This window comes from Chelonia mydas, chromosome 14 (genome assembly GCF_015237465.2).
Source record: "Chelonia mydas isolate rCheMyd1 chromosome 14, rCheMyd1.pri.v2, whole genome shotgun sequence".
Taxonomy (NCBI): domain Eukaryota; kingdom Metazoa; phylum Chordata; order Testudines; family Cheloniidae; genus Chelonia; species Chelonia mydas.
This window is the reverse complement of record NC_051254.2, coordinates 9,470,165-9,486,352: the sequence shown is the minus strand read 5'-3', so window position 1 is coordinate 9,486,352 and position 16,188 is coordinate 9,470,165. Positions and strand designations below refer to the sequence as shown.

At 43.1% G+C, this 16,188-nt stretch overlaps 1 long non-coding RNA gene across 1 annotated transcript; it reads right to left on the bottom strand.

Moving 5' to 3' along the window:
* Positions 1-397: 397 nt before the first annotated feature.
* LOC122462820 lies at positions 398-14,513 on the bottom strand. Its single transcript, XR_006285638.1, has 3 exons — positions 14,498-14,513; positions 12,527-12,529; positions 398-530 (listed from the first exon to the last, which is right to left on the bottom strand). It is a non-coding gene; the product is annotated as an uncharacterized LOC122462820 (long non-coding RNA).
* Between the last annotated feature and the right edge of the window lie 1,675 nt (positions 14,514-16,188).

The window sequence follows — 16,188 nt, the reverse complement described above, 5'->3', positions numbered from 1 at the left end:
CCGCTCCGCCAGCCGTCCCACGAACGGCTCCGCTCCGCCAGCCGTCCCACGAACGGCTCCGCTCCGCTCCGCTCCGCCAGCCGTCCCACGAACGGCTCCGCTCCGCTCCGCTCCGCTCCGCCAGCCGTCCCACGAACGGCTCCGCTCCGCTCCGCTCCGCCAGCCGTCCCACGAACGGCTCCGCTCCGCTCCGCCAGCCGTCCCACGAACGGCTCCGCTCCGCTCCGCTCCGCCAGCCGTCCCACGAACGGCTCCGCTCCGCTCCGCTCCGCCAGCCGTCCCACGAACGGCTCCGCTCCGCTCCGCTCCGCCAGCCGTCCCACGAACGGCTCCGCTCCGCTCCGCATCACAAAAGCAGCTCCCACCGTCCCATGAACTGCTCCACCAGTCCATCCGCAAACGGCTCCGCTGTGCTCTAGATCTTCAGGCGCCCCACTACTTGACACAGTGCTCAGTGATTTCAGCTCTTAGTAATTTTAGTTCTTTAGTGATTTCAGCTTGTAGTAGTGGGAGCCTTAGTACTAGGGCACCTCACAAAGGGGCCCACGCCACCAGGTACTAATACTTATCTCAAGCCTCTCTCAATTCACAGAGTTTTGGAACCCATGTCCCTTGCCTAGCGAGTGCTACTTAGTTGATGGCGAGTCCCTCCATCATAACAAAAGGCCAAGTACAGTTCCACTGTCCTTGATTCCCATAATCAGGGTAATAACAATTTATTCTTCCTGCCCCAATAACAGAGACACTGGGGATCCCACAGCAGCCAAAGTGACCATTTGGGCAGCTATGGCCTCATTCTAGGCAGGGTGGATGTGCCTATGCAAATGAGATCGGCCCCTGAAGTTCTTTTCCACAACTTGCCACACCTCACCACCAGATGTCAGGGTGGAGCTCATCCTGACTCTGCTTACATCTGTTTAATAGAAGTTATAAGCATGTTACAGGCATGAGCAGTATGTATTATAGATGATTATGAGCTCATCAACAGAAGATGCTATAGACGGTCTAAGCAACCTATTGATCTGGAAAACGCTATAATTGTAACAATCATTAATTAACACATCTATGAATCATTTATTAACCTCTGTAAGCTATTTATAAATGTGCCTACTGCAGGGGTTACTCGAAGGGTTGTGACTGTTGTTAGCCTCAGTAGCAAGCTGTATTGAAGAGGAGAGGGAAATGAATATTATATCTGGGGTGCTACTCGACATATTCAGCTATTGTTTTAAACTTTCACAGAGCATAGCATCAGGCAGAGCAAGTGTTGACACAAATGTCAGCACTCACTTCTCCTGTAGCTTCTTCAAGTGACAGAATGAAAATGCTGGTGGTGCTGATGGACACGCAGCACGAGAGACGTATAGACCTGAGAAGTGTTGGCCCTATCCATGCCTGCAGAGAGTACACTGAGACTCTGGGCTCTACATTTCATCCCTAAAGGATGGGCAAACTGGCTTCAATAAATAAGAACCTTCCCCCCTACAGCCCCAGGAGTCAGCAAAGCATTTAACATCTACCTTGGTCCATCCCTATTCAGCAAAGCAATTAAGCACATGCTTAACGTTAAACCCATAGGACTTCAGCATATGCCTAACGTTAACTTTGTGCTTAAGTGCTTGGCTAAATGAGAATGGACTGCTGAATGGGGGCGTAAGAGCCAGATTCTGCCACCTGCACGCATATTGAATGGTATCTTACCATGCAAGTAGCTCTGCTGAGTTCAGTGGGGTCACTCCAGTTGAACTGTGGCTGTGGACTCCAGCCCTGTAATAATGCTTAGCCTCTATACAGCACTCTGTGCTATGCAAACATCAACTGTTAAATCCACCTCTTGAGATGGGGAGTAAGTACTAACCCTGGTCTACGGATGGAATGCAGAGATGCAAAGGGCGAGATTGGGTCTAGCCTTACATGGATGTGAAAAGGGGAGAAAGGGAGCGAAGACCCTTCCCCCACCTCCCTTATATCCTGCTCAGAGACCAGGCCCATCTGCCTAGCTGTCCTCCTTGCATGCAAGGATTGGGGGAGCCTAATGCAGAAAGCAATGCTACATGCTGCAAAGGAGTGAACCACCCAGAGGAGCTGAGCTACTGTGAGAGAAGGAGCTATTTGGCCCTTTGCTTCCCAGTGCTTCCCCAGACACACTGAGCCTGGACACCCTCTCACACCAGTATAAATGGCTATGGTTAAGGATAGGATAGGAGTTAAAGTTAGGGTTCAACAAAGCAACATCAATATAAAACAGGTGAGAGAGAGAGATCAGAATCAGGCCCATTGATTGTAACAGAATCAGGGACCATTTCTCCTGCAGAGGCAACTGGCACACAGCTCCCTCTCACACCATCACTAGGAGCTTGCACGAGGAGCCATTTGGCCTAACCTCTCTAATGGGGGCTGGAGAGTCTTAGCAGTGCCAAGCAGCAATTGTTTGGACCAACCTATGGATCTGAGTAGTGGTGACCCTATCCCTGGCACAGGAAAACCGAGACTAAATCCCTTAGTGCACAAGCTCTTTCACAAGGACTGTGTGTTCTGGCCATGAGTGCAAGACAGGAATCACCAGGGAAACCTCCACAGCAAAGATTCACAAAATGTCACGAAAAGGTGTGAAAAAATCTCCAGCATCATGAGGGATCAGCAAGGGCTTGTGAGTCTCAGGGTTCCAGGCAGCTCTAAAGTTTACAGTGTCCAATGTAACAGCTTGCACTTAGCTGGCACCTTTCATCCAAAAGGAACAAAAAGGCTTCAAACACACATAAACAGATACGCTAACTACACAGAGAGATCACTTCATCTGCCAGTTACTGCAGCCACTTCTGGGATGAAGAACGATAATAGTTTCACCACAAGAGTTCACCAGCAAACAGCAATACTACACAGTAGTTTAGGACAGGAAGTGAACACCTTATCTAAATGAAACGACAAGAGGGAACACAGTTATCCAAGCTGGAATCCGACCAGACATCTAGGGCAATACCATCCTCCTTCCAAAAATGCAGTGTGCTCTTAGACAGGAAGGAAGGGCTCGTTGTTAAGGCATTAGGGCGAGCAACTCAGGAGACATAGGTTCAATTCATTGTACCAGCACTGACTTTCTGTATGACTTTGGGCAACTCCCCACCCAAAAAAACCCCCTCTTTGTGCCTCAGTTTCCCATTTATAAAAGAGGAATAATAATTCTCTTTTGTCTGCTTTCTCTATTTAGATTGTAAGCTGTTTGGGGCAGGGAGACTGTCTTTTAGTGTGTGTTTGAACAGCACCTAGCAAATGGGGCCCAGTTTGGTTGGTGCCTCTAGGCATTTCTGTAACACAAAGATGAAATACAGTCATGAGAATAATCTTTAATGACCCCAAATGGTGACAACCCCTGTTTTATGTCTTCTCTGGGCATCGACATTTGTCAAATACTTGCAGAATGTGAGGCTTACATACTAATTTACAATATATATGAAACACTCTGAAATATTTTTACCATGCCCAGTTTCTGTCCAATACATTCCCCAGTAACAATCAAATCCCTGTATTTTTGGCCTTTAGAGCTGCAGCAAGCTATTCGCGAGAGTTATGGATTCTGGCAAGGGACCCTTCCAGCAACCTTTCACCCAGCAGGCTCACACTTAACAGCAAGCCAAGAAAAGAACCCAAAAAAACACCGAAACAGTGGGAAATTCAAACAGCAGTTCCAAGGAGCAGAGGAGCCAATGGGTGAGACTCTCATTGTAACTGGAAACTTTACCATAAAAGCAGTGAGCCCAGTCCCAACTGGTATCTTTCAGAATCCACCCAAAAGAGGAGACCAGAAGGGAAGGAGGAGGTGGTGAGAGGAAAGAGGGAGCCAGAGGAGAGTGGGGGAGACTCTCAATTGAGCATGATATCCAAAACAGCCTCACTAAATTGCTTTTCATATCTGAAAAGTGTCTGCGAGAGGAAGCGATGAGGGATGGGGAGGAGCAGGAAATGAGCAGTAAATCGGTCACAGCCCTGGCAAACTTGGAGATGAGAGCACACTTCCTTGCCAGATCCATTTTCCTAGGATAGCCTGGCTTTCTCGGATGGGTGAATGCAACTCCTCCAACTTCACTCATATGCTATAAATTACATCAGTACGTTCCTGGAGAAGCCTGCCACAAGCTAAAGTATGTTTACAATGGGCCGAATTCTATCATTCCTATCGTTCCCAAAGATCATAGCCCTCACTTGGAGAACTCTTTGTCCCTGATATTCTGAAGAACAGGCATTGTGTACATTAAGGGCTAGATTTCCAACGGACTGAGCTCTCTTGAAAATCTATCCCTGACTGCAGGTGTTAAGTTAGTTTGCAAATCCAGCCCATAGGACCTAATCCAAAACCTACTAAAGTGAAAGGAAATGTTTCTATAACTTCAGTGGGTTTTGGCTCCAGACCATAGAGAAGCAGCTCTTTGCCCTAATCACTTGTAACAGCTATTTAATTTGCGTCTTGTATGTCCCCAGTGTTATATTTCACATCTCAGGGCCTGCTCCTACTGTCACAAAAGCCAGCAGGAGATTTGCCATTGACTCCTATGGTAACTGAACAAACGCCAAGGACAACACCATTTTAAGATTAGGGCAGATAAAATATAGGTTTGTGTATGTGTGTTCACCGTAAATCAATACTTCATTTAAATAAATCACTCTCTGTTATACTTTAGGTACTCTCCCCACCCCTACCCCCCGTTATGATGTGTAACATTTAACATAGAACTATTGATTGTTCTATGGTATTTGTTCGGTCCTGTAACATGAAGCCCATTTAAGTACTAATGAAAGGTGTTTGTTTTCATTTAAGATCTTACTGGATGTTAAGATGTATATAATTACACTGAATTAACGTACTTAGGGCTGTCAACCTGAGAGCTTAATATCTGGAAATTGCTGCCCAGGTTACTTTGAAATATTTATTTAATGTACCTTTCTTTTCTGGGAAAATACCATTAAAAGGAAAGAATGTTAGAATTACCTAATGTAAGCAGCACAGTCCCTTTAATGGAAATAATTATTCACTCTAGTCTATACTTCCTTTTTTTCCTGCAGTATCTGAAAAAAACGTACACACCAGTAATGAGTTTTATTTTAATCTAATCTCTGATTCCATCTCACTCACTTCTATCTGCTTCATTTTATTGCTGCTGTCTTTAAGTAACCAGGTGTATTTGGAAGCTATCAATAAGAACTGATTTCACTGATCTGACTATAGCTTTAGGTGTGACAATTTCTTTGTGCTAACCTATGCTGTCTTATAAAGAGCTGGGATCATTGCAATTAGTGATAGAAATTACCTATTAAGGTCCTGATCCAAAGCCTATTGAAGTCAAGTCAATGGGAAGAATCCCAGCTACACTTTATATTAACAGTACATTCATGGATAGTTTATAAAGAGGCTTAATAAATTATGAATAGGTGCTTTAATAAATGGTTAATCAATTCTTAAAGATTGTTATAGAGTCCAATAGGTCATTAGGTTTCTTTTAAACATCTACCCCATCTTATAAACATATTTATTAGAGTTCACCATATAACAGCATTTTTTCCTACAGAAAATGTTGAGTTTTCAATAAAAACTGAAAAGTAAAATATTTCAGTTCTGAAATGCCGCCATAGTAACGCATGGGAGTTGTAATTTGTGTGCCTCACACTCCCCCCAGCCATTCTCCTCTATAGATTCCATTCCCTGGTTGGACTACATCTCCCATGATGCATGACTGGCTCCCATGTTGGCGAGGGGAGGCAGTGCATCATAGCAGCTGCATGGCCAATGTGCACCACGGAAGATGGAGTCTAGCTAAAAAGCCCATCCTATAGAATGGAAGCATGAAGCACCTGGGCTACAACTCCCATGAGGCACTTCAGTAGCATTTCAGATTTGAAAGTATTTGCCAAAATATTTCAGGTTTTGGTATTCAGTTTTTTCAACAAAAAAGTGAAATTTTTCCCTGGGGAAACAAAAACGCTTTTCATGTACAATTCTGTTTAATTGAAAACCCAATTTTCCATCAAAAAACAGTTTCAGAGGGACATGTTCAACCATTCCAAATGCTTATATCATCTACTAATCATTTATTAACCATTTATAAATTATTTATACATTTACTCTTAATATAAAAGTTGGACCATATGCACACTGATGTCAGTGGGTTTTGGTTTGGGACCTGGATCATCAAGACCATTCCTCCCCAAGGACAGGATATTGGTCCAAGTCTGCAAGGTGCTGAGCATCTCTGGAGAGGAGCACTTTCAGCTGCTACTGAAATCAAGGAGTATTGAGAGTGCAGAGCACTCCTGCAACACTGGGCTGCTACTGGAGAAGATACTCTGATACAACTGCCAAAATCAAAGCAACAGTTTCTCTCTTCCATAGCATTATTTACCTGTAGATTTCAAAGCACAAGACTAGATGATTTGGTAGCAAAAACACACAAGTCTTGTCTCCACTATGGCCTTTACCTTCACCAACGGAGCTGCTCCAGTAGTGAATTATGACTATGAAACTAGGTAATGTAGACAAGACCTGAGGGGTAACTGATATGCTGATAACCAGAAGAAGGTGCACATTAAATTTACTAAGACCATGTCTACACTACACATGCTACAGTACCGTAGCTATGCCACGGTAGTGTAGATACTACAGCAATAGCAGGGGTTTTCCATCGCTATAGTAAGTCTACCCCTTGAGAGGCAGTAGATACATCAAGGGATGAATTCTTCCATTGACCTAGTGATGTCTATAGTGGGAGTTAGGTCGACCTAATTATGTCACACAGGGCATGAAATTGTTCACAGCCCTGAGCAATGTAGCTATGTTGACCTAAGTTTTAGGTGTAGACCAGGCCTTAGACTCAGCTCTGAATTTGGACCTATTTCTGCAAAGAGGTCAACGTGGAATGAGTTGTGGAAGAAGTGGACTTTAGGGAGGGATCAAGGGGACCAGGAGGACACATGGTGGTGCAAAGAAGGCAGAAAGGAGCAGCAAGGAGGTTGGATACAGAGAAATGCAAAGTGCAAGCCAACAGGAGGGCAAAGCAGTGCGGAGCCTTGCAGGTGAAGCTCTCACTGTGCCCTCAGAATGAACAAATCACCAAAACACCATCCTGTGCTGGGAGATGAGGTGCGCAAGCCAGAGGATGTGGAAGGTCAATGCACAAAAGAAGCAGAAGGGACAGGAATGTGTGTGAGTGCATTTCGAACAGCTATTACTGCATCAGATATTACCCTGCGTGAAATAATGGAGTGCAATCCACCCAAATCTAGGCATTTGCTGTGTTTAAAACAGACTTGCAGGCCTCTTCCTTTGCCATGATTCACAGCCTCCTGTGCTGCGTGGAGTTGTTGAAAGTCCTAGGTCACAACTTCTTGGCAGATCAACCAAGTGAAGTAGCACGGGGATTGATGGGACACAAGCTCTTCCCCTTTGACATTGCTTGTGCATGTTACCTGGTTTCTCTAACTGTTCTCCAAGCATGTCATGTTTGTATCAGTATTCTGCAAAACCAAGAGGAAAATCCTGTTTATATATTACTTGCCTTTACTGATCTGGTGAATATTTGGAGCCCTGGAAGGATAAGCTCTTGCTGCTGAAGGATTTCATAAGACAGAGAGACAGGAAATTCGGCTGTGCATTAACAAGTTCCAGGAACACAGCAGGCTCCTGCACGCATGGATCTGAAAGCTGATATTACTCCTCTGCAGGAGAGCAGAAGAAATGGAAAAGATAGAAGAAACCAGACAAAGTTGTTGCAAAAGAAGCTAAGGATAAGAGGATAAGTTGTAAATGATTTGGCAATCAGCTAGTTTAATATGGTCTCTGCTTTCCTCTGCAACCAGAGTGTGATGAATAATAGGAAGACAAAAGTAATAGTTCGAAATGGGGAGGAGGGGGAATAAATAATCAAATCTCCACAATTGTGTATAAATGTACAGACCAACAGAAGTTGTTGCAGAAAATGAAATGTTTTGATTCAGTCAAAAGCAAACAGGTCAGCATGTGCAATGTCTAAAAGCCGAGTGAAACTCTGCAACAGAGCTGCAGCTTTTGTTGAGCTGAGCACAGTACTTACTCTTGCAGCTATTGGTTTCAGATCAATCTCACATGCTCTATATTTACACATCTGCACTTACGCTCCGTCTTCTCTGAGACGCGCCCCTCAGGCTGCAGTAGAAGAGATCTATTTATTTTTATGGATGTCTAGACGGTTGTCTTCACATCAGACAATGTGACCACACAAGAAATTCAAAGGAAAAAGGCCATAAACAACTGCAAAACAGAGGCATCCTGGATGGTTTGAATTCTATCCATTGACAAGGTAACCATCGCTGAGTAGGTGAACTACCAGACTCTTACAGCCAAACATCAACCTCTCCCCAGTCTCCACAACACATCACACAAACAGGCAAGCCTGAAAGATAAAGAAAGGGCAGGGATCCAAAACAACCATGGACTTCATTCTGCATCAGTTACTCATTGAAGTCAATGGGTGACGCACCCATGTAAGTTACAGTTTACCCACTATAGGTATGATACTGAGGGTCAAAATTAGCCACACAGGTTCAGAAGGGCTATAAAAAGAATCTTCTGAAAATTAGTGTAATTGATTAACAGGCAGTTATCAAGTGGAAAACAGATCCTGAGTTGAGTTTCTGATCCTTTCCTCTCTTAAATTAAGAATAATATGTATTAAAAGAAATAGAACTTTGAAACATCTTATGATTCACCACGGCAGAATAGTGTCTTCCTACATGTTTGATTATATGACCAGGTGACATGTGATGGTAATGGAGTTTCAGCTCAAGACTGTAGAAAGAATCTGGGCTCTTAAACATGCACAAGTTTGGCTATGAAAAATCTACTTTCAGCATTAACAATGTTCGTGCACAAACTCTTTTTTTAAAGGGTGAAGGTTTTAGATCTTCTTTTTGGAACCACCCACTACAGCACAGCAAGAGGAGTCCAGGTATATGTTTCATATACCTCCTTTCTCTAATTTTTCCATTCCTTTGCTCACATAGGTGTAAAATAGAGCTGGTCAAAATACAAAAACAATGTTTCAAAGATGCTCCTGTCCTGCAGGTTTTGAAACACACACATTTTTCATTTCTTCAAAATTTTTCATTCATTTTTTAAATACAAATTCTTATCAAAAACATTATTGAAATTTTCACGTTTTCAGTAAATAAAAAATGTCAATAATCAGTAATGTTTTCGATACAAATTCTAATTAAAAATACAAGAAAAAAGTGGTGTGGAAACAAAAAAAAATTGGGAAAAAAATCAATGTTTATTATGGGTTTTTTAAAGGCCATTTCTCAATGAAAAAAACTTTGCACCAGCTCCCTTGCTAAAAGATTTCTGAAACTCTGACTATTCTGGCTTAGGGACGCCAATGGGGCTTATCTCAGGAACCTATTGATTGGCTGACCTCAGATTTTCCCCACCAACTCTACCTCAGCATCTGCCCTGGTCTGCTAATTTTCAAGCTAATCCAATTAAGTAGGTGGTTTTTAGAGGATGCAAACTTCACCTTTACACAGAAATGTAGCCACACCCTTAACTATGGAGCAACTAGCAATCATTCAAGGGTTTAGTCCTGCTGCTACTGAAGTCATTGGCAAGGCTCCCAGTGACCTTAGTGAGAGCAGAACTGGACACCAAGTCAATCTGACCATTTTAAGGCAAAGTGAGAAATAACTCTCTGCCATTGCCCGAATGGTAATACTCAAACCAGTTGGAAGAACACTCTTTCAGCAGCAGTTGCCTCATCTTCAATAGCAAAGAAGCCTCAGGATTTTTTGCGCAGGCCTTTAAGTGAAAGTAAGGGAATATACATATGAGATCAGCAGAAACTCCCGAAGCAAACCCAAAATGAGGTCTTCTCATGGGCCCCTTAGAGGCACTTCAGCTTTTTCTTGCCATTTTTGGTTTTCCAAATAATGTACATAAACCTTTATTGCCAATAGGTCTCAGTGGTATTTTTGTGGCTAGCAGGGTCACTTATAATGGAAATCTGAGCCAGGGATTAAAGAGGATACTATTTTTATGTTTCTTCTGGCAGAAATATCCTATTCCCCATCAGCGAGACTGAGCTCTAGAAGAGCTTGCAAAGCAATCCAACTCCTTGTATGCCATTAGCGTTTTCTTGGCTCTATTCTGACCAATCTTGAAAGTTCTTTACCATTCTGTTCTCCCACAGAGTGAAATTCACCCCTATGAAGAGGGCCAGCACAAAGCCTATGCATTATTTACTGTTTTGAGAATTTAAGTGGCAGATAGATCTTGTGGTGGCTCTCTGAACAGAATGAGTAATATTCAGCGAATAAAAGAATATGAAAAATCAGAAAAGAGGAAAAATATCACAGGGATAATATTCAGTTCATTAAATTAGCCTTGACTGGGAAGACAACAACTAAATGTTCCAGCTGAAGCCTACACACAATCAGCCAGTCTCTGATGGTTCAGTATGTAAGTCGGAAATAGCTGACTTAATTCACTTCGAACATAGAGAAAGAAAAATATTTGGCACCTTTAGAAACTAACAAGGTTTGCAATATCGACTTACGTAGCCAGGTGATCTTATCCTCATTTACTTTCTCCTTTTCCTTTTTCGTCCTCATTTGCTGCGTCATTGTCTCAAATTAGATTTTAAGCTAATGTCTCCGTATGTGCATGTACAGACGCTCCCCGGGTTACGCAAGACCCGACTTACGCAAATTCGCACTTACGGAAAAAGTTCCATAAGCCAGAAATAGGATTTTCGAGTTGCGGAAATTTTTGCGTAATGGCCGGGTATACATTTCTGACTTACGCAAAATTCGAGTTACGCAAGGCTTTCCAAAACGGAACGACTGCGTAAGTCAGGGGGCTTCTGTACAGCACCCAGTACCATGGGGCCCTGATTGGGACTTCCACGTGTTGTAATATTAACAATAATGGTGGTTAGCCAAGTACAAAAAATTCAGTAAATCAGGAGTATTATTAAATGCTCACAATTTAACATTTAATTATTTTAAAATACCGATTCAATTTAATATATGGAAGCATGGTCTAGTGATTAGAGCAAGAAGCTGCATGTCATGTTTCTGATCCCACCTTTGTCACTGCCTTGCTGTGTGTAGCTTTGAGCAAGTCTCTTCTGCTCTGATAGACCATTATGACTATTTCAGAGGCTTACCACTTCTGAAAAATCAAGCTATTAATTGTTCTGTGCTTCTGTTCCCCTACCTGTTAAAAAGGAGCTACTGCAACTCACCGTATTCTTAGCAATGTTGTAAGTCTTAGTCAATATCTGAAAACCAGGGAGAACCTCACTGAAAGGCCCTAGTGTAATGTATGCTGTGATTAGCTGTAGGGCTCCAGAGCATTTCTGACAGACTAACTAAGGGAACCGTGTGGAACATATAGAAACAGTTGTGTTGCTTTGTTTACCTCGAACTCTATTTTTTAAAACAGTGACAGCTCTGAGACTCCCACTGTCTCAAACTAATCTATTTTCCCCCTCACCACTTTACAATGAGTCGACTGCTAACTTCCTGTCCAGAGCAGGGGTCAGGCACTCCCAGCAGAGTGAACACCGTCCTGATCAGTGAATTATCCAGCAGGGAACGGTGAAGTCAGCAAAATCTGAAATCTAACCCTCTACCATTCTGACATCATCGACTTTAGGATGCACCTGAGCTCCCTAGGCTTGGGGCCTAGCGGGCTAAACTCTGTTCCCAAATTCAATTCAGTCCCATTCTACACCAGGAACCCAGCAAGCCTTCCAAAGCGCAGAGGGGCTGGAATGAAAAACTGCCTACAGTTTTCTGTCTACAGCCTGCATTAAGCTTTATAGGTTTATGGTTTGTACAGGTTTTAAAGTAGGACATTCATTTAAATAAGTTTCTGTAGGGCTGAACAAAGAAAACCCTATAATACCATCAGGATTAATGGGAGACTCCGTGGTAGGTTGGTTTTGTCCCACATGAACATTTTACCACCATTGCTAACCCCAGCCATTTGGCTCCTCAAATTCATGAGATTGGCTGAAAAATCATGAGATTATTAAGAATGAATTTGGGTTTTTCCCCTTGGACTTCTGGTCTCTGAGCAGTTAGTGTCCCATTCAGATCGCATTTTTGAGCTTTTCTCTGCAACCACAAGGGCTAGAAACTGACTTTTTAAACACATAAAAGCTGTGATTCTCATGCAGTCTCAACTCCAGCAACTGGGACTTTAAAAAAAATACCACACATCCCAAGAGCTGGCAACACTGGTTTAATGGACGGTTTATTTAAAAGAAGGAATAGAGTAAAGCATTAGTTTGGAGGCAGTACTGTCTTGTGGTTCAGGCAATGGGATTCAGGAGAACTCAATTCCAAGTTCCACTATGGATTTCCTGTGTGATCACGGACACATCACTTAAGCTGTCTGTGCCTCCATTCCCCACCTGTGAAATGGGGATAATAATCCTTTGTTGCTCCCACCTTTGGTCTGTCTTTTCTACTTAGATTGTAAGCTCACTGGGGCAGGGACCATCTTTTATTAGCGTTTGGACAGCACCTAGCACAACGGGGCCCTGAACTTGGTTGGGGAGGCTCTAGTGCTACCATAATATAAATAAGTAATAGATGGTGGGGCAGGGGGTCTTTGGGATCTCGAAGTACTCTGTCAAGTCCCACCCTGGTATAATTCCACTGAAGTCTTTGGTGTTACACCAGGGTGGAAATATCCCCATTAACACCTAGTTCGTTTATCGTTTGAAAATGTGTTCTTTTTCTTGATAACAATCTCTGGAGGTTTGAAGTTTATTAGACTCCAGGCCCGTTTGCTGCCAACACTTTTGAACCTTATGGTTCTGGATTCTAGAGACACTGAACTGGGACAAACAAAGAGTTTGGGGCAAAATAATTTTCTGGGAGGTTGCATGGTAGTTACAATAGGTGGTTCTTCCATTTCAGCTGAGAAGTAAAAACAAAATAGGGCTCCAACTTCTCACAGGGCCTCTAAGTGCTACCACAATACCAATTAATAACGACAATAAAAATAATTAATTGGCTGGGCTGGGATGATCAGCCAGCTGGGGAGAACCCACTGTGTTATCGGATGAAGCAGGAAGTAAGGTGGAGTTAAGGTGCCTGTGTTCTATTGAAAGTCAATGGGATTTAGGTGCCTAACTCAGGCAGATGCTTTTGAAAATATCACCTTAGGAGCCTAAATCAAATTGGCTTTCCTTGAGAGGTAAGCTACTAAGTCATTTTTGAAAATGGGACTTAGCTGTCTAAATCACTTAGGTCTTGCAGCACTGAGTGGAGCAATGCCTAACCACCTTTAAATATCTAGGTCTTAATCCCTCTGTACCTCAATTTTCCCACCTTTAAAAGGAGGGTAAGAATATTTGCCTATTTCATCCGGTGTTGTGAAGCTAAACTAACATTTGTAAAGTGCTTGGGAGATTTTTAAATGAAGGCAATACACAGCAATGTAAGTAATCATTTACTACTATAATTATTATAAAAGCAGTTACACAGTTGGCTTGATTCGCCACTTACTTACACCACATTTACACCAGCAAAATGCCACTGACTTCAGCGGAGTTAATCCTGGCTTACACCAGTGTAAAAAGAGGAGAGTCATACCCATGGCTTCTTGGAAATCCTCACACCAGAAACAGGTCCTGCCCGGCTTCCATGGCCTGAGGGGGACCAAGCCACTGAGAGGAGAGAGAAGAAGAAAATGGAATGATTTAGGAGAGAGGGGAACAGAGAAAACGGAAAGGGAGGAATGATGAAACAACACCCGTATTTGGGGAACAGGGACCGTCCCCCAGAAGGGGAATGCAGGTGTGAACCAGTGAGGGCTCTTTAAATATGAGCATCACAGGCTGTATATTAATGTTGTCTGTGATACCCAAGCAGAGGTCTGCCTCCGTCCCCTCTCAGATGCTGGAGTTTCAGATGGAGAATTCAGAATGTTCTTGTTCCCCTCAATGTACATCTGTGTTTATTATTTTTTGGCCTGTGAAGCTGACAATGTGCAATCCTGTTCGCGTATTTTCTAAAAGAGAGCAGAGTTTGTTTATCTGTCAGCTCTAGGTGCCAGTGCTTAGTGTGTACGGGGTGACAAGAAAATAAATGGACCTATTATACCACATTTAGTCTCCTCCCGTCCCCTGTATTTGTCTTCACTTCTTGTGTTCTAAACGTGGTGCTGCAGAACACATTGTACCGTGTTCTCGCCTGCAATTGCTTTGATCCTTAACGAGCACGTTTTAAATACACGGGATTTTGCTTTACCGGCCTGATCCTGTATTACCTCATAGACAAAAATTCCTACTGATTTCATTAGGATTGGCCCTTTAAAGGAGACTGCTCCTGCTGCAATGGGCTGAACTGGTTCTGCATCTTCCACTGCCTCCTTAACTGGGAGTAGTTCAGACTAACCTGTGGAGGAATTGCACAGGTTAGGTTTTAAAGGCATATAAATAATTCCTGTAGCGTACAGAACAAGGCCAAAGAGAATTTATGAGGCTCTCTGGTGTGCATTTACAGTAGCTCTGTAACTGTTCAGCCTTTGTTTTCTGTGTACTGGATTTATAAATCTAAAGGTGAGAGCTGGTCAGAAAATTGGTAGGTTTTTTCCCATGGAAATTGTCAATTTTTGTCCAAAAATGGAAACCCCCAAATCTGAAAATTGTGGGCCAAAAACTGCCAAAACCAAACAAAACAAAATTTTGCCTGAAAACTGCCAAACCAAAAAAGTTTCAATTTCCAGCCAAAAATTTTGGGGGGTTGATTTTCCAATAATAAACTTTTTTTTTTTTTTTAAAGAAAAGACACTTTCCATGAAAACACTTATTTAGTCAAAAACGCAATTTCTGTCCAAAAAATAGGTTGCAACAGAAATGTTTTTCCGAGCCCCGTTAAAGCCTGCCACACAGACAGGTGACCCCCGCCCTGCTGGAACTGAAGAAACAGGACTGATTCATTATCTACTGTGGGCAGCATTACAGTGCTCTACATGTCCTCTGTCTCTCTCCTACAGTGCTGCGGCCAGTAACATATTGCCCTACCGTACAGTGTCATATGCACCATATTGGTGCTGGCAAAGACCCAGACAGTATGAGAGGCTTCCTGGTCATCCAGATCTCCTAGGCAACTTTGAAAGTCTCAGCTGACACCTTTTGTGTTTCGTTATTCCCTTTATTTACCAGAGAGTAAGTGCTTTGGGAGCAGGGATTGACTTTGCACTGTATGTGCACACAGCACCTGGCCCAGTGGCGCTCAGATCCTTGACTGGGGCCCCTAGACATTATCACAATACCAGTAATGACATGCCTGGTGCCAGTCTGCCAGTTATCCTACTGCCTGGAACAAAAGGATGTACCATCCTCTCACCAGCATTCAAAGCCATCCAGGCTATCTCCAGGGGAAATAGCCCCCTCCCTGTAAGAGCCAAAATAAATGGACAACCAGCTGACTTGGACTTTTCAACATTTAAACCCTATTTTCAAAGATGCTAAGCCCTGCAGCTCGCACAGACTTCATCTGGTGCTGCAGGCATTCGGTACTTTCTGAAAACCAGGCCCACGTGAACATATTGCCAGACTCTGCTTTTATGAGTAATAGTTGGTTCCTGACTGAAGGTTTACATTAGCTCTTGTCATCAAAGATGAAGCTAAGTACAATCGGGTTAATTAAGTGGAGTTCCCTGTGGCATAACAATATTGCAAGGGAAATCAATTGAATTAAAAGGAGAAAAGAATGTAAAGTGTGGGTGATGGGCAGATTTGACATCCAAGCCATACGGTCAAAGGGACCCAGGCAAAGGAGTGCGCCAGGCTGCTGTACGATACACAGCTAACTGCTGAGATAGGCTGGGATGGAAGAACGGAAGAAAGTGAATAGCCTGTCTGGAGAAGAAGGGGGAGAGAGGGGTGGATGGAATAATCCATCCCAGCTGTGCATGGGTATGGAGCAGGGGAATTAATTGACAGAATTATCTCGTAATACACATAATTTTTGATGGACCCTGACACCACTTAGCTTTAATGCACCCTGGATGGATCCCAGCTTCACGCAGATGATTGGGTACTGGGCGATGTTGCAAACTACTAAAGGGTTATGGAACCGGCCAAAAATCGTAAAATAGGTTACCATGGTAAATTACTGTTTCTAGTAAAACGTCCATGGAATGAT